This window comes from Alligator sinensis, unplaced genomic scaffold, assembly GCF_000455745.1.
Source record: "Alligator sinensis unplaced genomic scaffold, ASM45574v1 scaffold1398_1, whole genome shotgun sequence".
NCBI lineage: Eukaryota > Metazoa > Chordata > Crocodylia > Alligatoridae > Alligator > Alligator sinensis.
In genome coordinates this window covers 957,217-961,446 of record NW_005842417.1, presented here as the reverse complement: position 1 = coordinate 961,446, position 4,230 = coordinate 957,217, and positions in this window count along the sequence as shown.

Below are 4,230 nucleotides of genomic sequence, written 5' to 3'. Positions count from 1 at the left end.
CATTCCGGCTGAGAGATACCTAAATCCCTATTGATCTCAGTGGGGTAAGATGCTGCCGTGATGGGATCTAAGCAATTTTCTAGATAAGGACATGCGGTCCTGTTAGGAGATGTCTAATCCCTATTGATTTCAGTGGGGGAAAGCTGCAGTGGTGGGAACTAAGCAATTGTCTAGATAAAGAAGAGTTGCACTGTCCTTCAGTGTCATTCCATAGGGCTCTGTTGATTTTACACCAGCTGAGAATCAGGCCCATAATTTAATGTGGCATCTGCCACCATTAGCCCTAAATCAGTATGGAAACACATGCATATGCATACACACACATGCATACGCGCGCGCACACACACACACACACACACACACACACACACACGAATGAAAAAGCAAGAAGCAGATCCAAACTGAAATGAACTCAAGGCTTGCTTCAGGGCGGCTCACGGCTGGGTATTCCTCTGAGTTCCCCCCTCCTCTCTTTTGCAACGTGATGCAGACTTTTGCTGCGAGTGCACTGGGATGCTTTTCACACAACGCACGCACGCACGCGTGCACGCAGCCCCGCCGCCTCCCCGTGCTCTGGACAGGGCTTTGGATAATGAAATGTGTCAGCAGCCTGGATAATTTTATTGTTGCAGGGGGAGATGGGAAGGGAGGAGGGCAAAGCAAAACATAGCAGAATTTGTCAGCATGCATCCACGTTGTAATAAAGCAGCCCAAGGCCAAATGTGGAATGACAGGGAGGTAACACTAAGCAGGCCTCAATCCCGTCTCAACCCATCGCCTATAATTTCAGGGAGTCAGAGCTCTGCGGCTGACAGAGTTTTGGATGTCATCCCCCGGCTGCTGCAGGGCAATAAAGGTGGCCGGGGGGAAAGGAGGGGAGAGGGGCACAAAGCGTTTAGCATTGAGAGGAGGGAGGAGCAAGCAACACGATGATGTCAGACCAGCGCAGCGGCGGCGGTGGCAGCTTCGGCACTCACATTGCACAGCCCCTAGATCAGGCGATCATGGGTGTAGCAAGAGCTGCTGTTCATTTTGGATGCAGTTGGAAAAGGAGCACTTCATCAATTCTGGGCCGGCTCACAGACGGGATGGAAAAGGTCTGCGGAGCCCTTATCTCTATCATATGGCACCTTGACTACTCCAGCTTCCCATTAGTCAAGCCATGAGTGTTTGTAGTAAGTGGGAGGAGACACTGGGAATGACCCCAAAGGTCAGTGATGTCAATACGTATTTCTTTCCATCTCCTCCAATAAGTTTGCTCTGGTTTGCCTCAGATTTGCAGCAGGGTAAATCAAGAATACCTCCACTTAGTCGAAGGAATTGCACCAGTATAAACCTGGTACAAGTGGGAAGAGGCTCAAATCCCATTAACAGACTGCAAGTTTCTTTTGCTTTCTAAGTATCTTTCTTATGTTTGATAGATGAGCTGGAGACTCTAATAGGTCTCTGCCTTCTCCATCGCCTACAACCCCAGAGGTAAGAAGTCCGGGAGTGGCTGACATATACCATGCAGGATTACTATAAGGAAGATTTTTGAAATACAGAGAAAAGAAGCTAAATTAAAGGTGGAAGGATGATTTAGTGGTGAAGATACTGTTGTTGGACCCAGGAGACCTGGGATCAGTTGCCTGTTCTCCCACAAATATCCTATATGATGCCTTCAGCCACTTTTGCTCCGAACTTCAAAAGGAGCTAGGTGCCCAAATACCTGTAAGGATATGGACTGTACTCTTTCCTTCCCACCCCACATTCAAATGGGGTAATAGCCCTTCCCAATCTCATAGTGCATCATGCATTACAATGCACAAATGCATTAAGAGCACAGACCAACTGCAGAAGCTTCCTCAGCCTAATGAAGGGTGTTTGTACCCAAAAGCTTGCAAAGAAGAATTGTCCCAACTATTTAAGTTGGTCTAATAAAAGATGTCAGATTTACCCAAAGAACCTTGTCTGCTTAAAGACTGCGAAGCAGCTAGCTATTATGAATAGCAGGAACACACAGGTAGCTTGTTAGACCCTCACCTGGTACAAATCAGCATTGCTCCATTGATTTTGCTAGAGGTCTCATCAAACATGCTTATGCATAACCTCAGATAGACCATTAGCCCTCAGATATAGTAGAACTTAATAATTTAAGTGGGGCCAGCCCCCAGGTCCATCCAGCCCAGTGTCCTGTACCACACACTGGCACAGAACAGATATTAAGGGTATTATTTATGTGGGGTCTGTCCAGACTGATCCATCCCCTGCCCTTCTTCCCTTATCATATAAGGAGATCCCATTACAATCACATAATCACAGACAGCAGGGCCCTCAGGAGGTCATCTAGTTCAATCTCCTGCTCAGGACAAGGATCATCCCTATATAAGCTATCCTATAGGGTGTTTCATAGATGCCAGGGTCAGAAGGGACCTCAAGAGATCATCGAGTCCAACCCCCTGCCTGGGCAGGAGAGTGCTGGGGTCAGATGACCCCGGCCAGATGCCTATCCAACCTCCTCTTAAAGACCCACAAGGTAGGGGAGAGCACCAGCTCCCCTGGAAGCCCATTCCACATCTTGGCCACCCTTACCGTGAAGTTTTTCCTGATATCTAGCCTAAGTCTGCTCTCTGTCAGTTTGTGACCATTGTTCCTTGTTACCCTAAGAGGTGCCCTGGTGAACAGCGCATCTCCCATCCCTTGCTGCGTGTGAACAGCGCATCTCCCATCCCTTGCTGCGCCCCCCTAATGATTGTATGGGCAGCCACAAGATCACCTCTCAGCCTTCTCTTGCAGAGGCTGAAGAGGTCCAGGTTCCTCAGTCTCTCCTCATCGGGCTTGTCCTGTAAACCCTTAGCTGTATGAGTGGCCTCCTCTGGACCCTCTCGAGTCTATCAACATCCTTCTTGAAATGCGGCACCCAAAACTGGATGCAGTACTCCAACTGCGGTCTGATCAATCATGAGTCAACACCTTCAACCAGATTATTGTTCAAAACCCATGTGGTTTGACTAATAAAACATTGCAGATTAATTTTATATGTCTTTAGGGACAGAAGTTACATATAAACTGGTATAAGTGATTGGAAACTGGTTCAAATCTGTAACACAACAGAAGTTCAGTGCACATAAAATGATTGCAAAATGGGCTGAAACCAGTTTAAAATAAACCTGGATGCATGTAGTATCAGACTTAACTGATTACATTAAGCTGGTTTATTGAACTCCTGTCCTAGATCTCCTCTGGATTCAAGTTAACTCACAGTCCCTCAGCATCCCAGGATGCTTTGCACCTTCCCCACAAACCACCCCCTTTGCAGGGGGGGATAGGCTGTCCTTGGCCCAAGCTATCTGCTCCAGCGGAGCAGGGAGGTGTGTTCTAGTGCCCCCCAGCTTCTGGCCTGGGCCACTGCAGGCATGTGGCTGCATTTCCAGAATCAAAAGTGAATGTCTGGTCACTTGCTTATAGGTTCAATCTCCGCAGCTTAGACTAATCTGCAAAGAATGAATCAATTCAGCCTCAGGCTTTTTGACTGTCTGTACCTAGCCTAAGTGTTGGAGTCTCTAAGTTTTGTGTTTTCAAACTTTCAATTCCACTCTTGAGGACCAGAATTACAAGTGTGTGTGTGTGTGTGTGTGTGTGTGTGTGTGCGCGCGTACGTGATATGTACATGCACACACATGCATGCACATTCACACACATGCACACATGCATATACACATGTGCGTGCACACACACACATGCATGCATGCATACATGTGCATGCGCCTGCATGGGCGCGCGCACACACAATTCTGGCCCTCAGGAGTGGAATGAAAATCTTGGAAACATATATATACATGTTGAGATTCTCACACAATGACATGACTCCAGGTCTGGAGGATTTAGGGGAAAAGATACTGCAACCTTCAGAATAAAATTGCAAGTCGGCAATATATCAAATAATTTGCAAGTTTATACATGTTTACAGACTCCCCATTGGACAATAACCTTTGACATCACCTCCTAAGGTTGTTGATCACTTATCATATGAAAGAAGAAGACTTTTTTACACAGATATACACAGATATACTAGTCGTCTGACCCAGTATGGCACTTCTTATGTTCTTCCCTAGGTGTATGAATACAAACTTCTATAGAAGTTCCAGGGGTTTGTCCTTCACTCCATCCCTATGAAAAACCTAGCACAACTGGGCTGTTACTTGTGATCTTCTAGGAAGTACCACCATGAAAATAACAAAAACTGTGAAA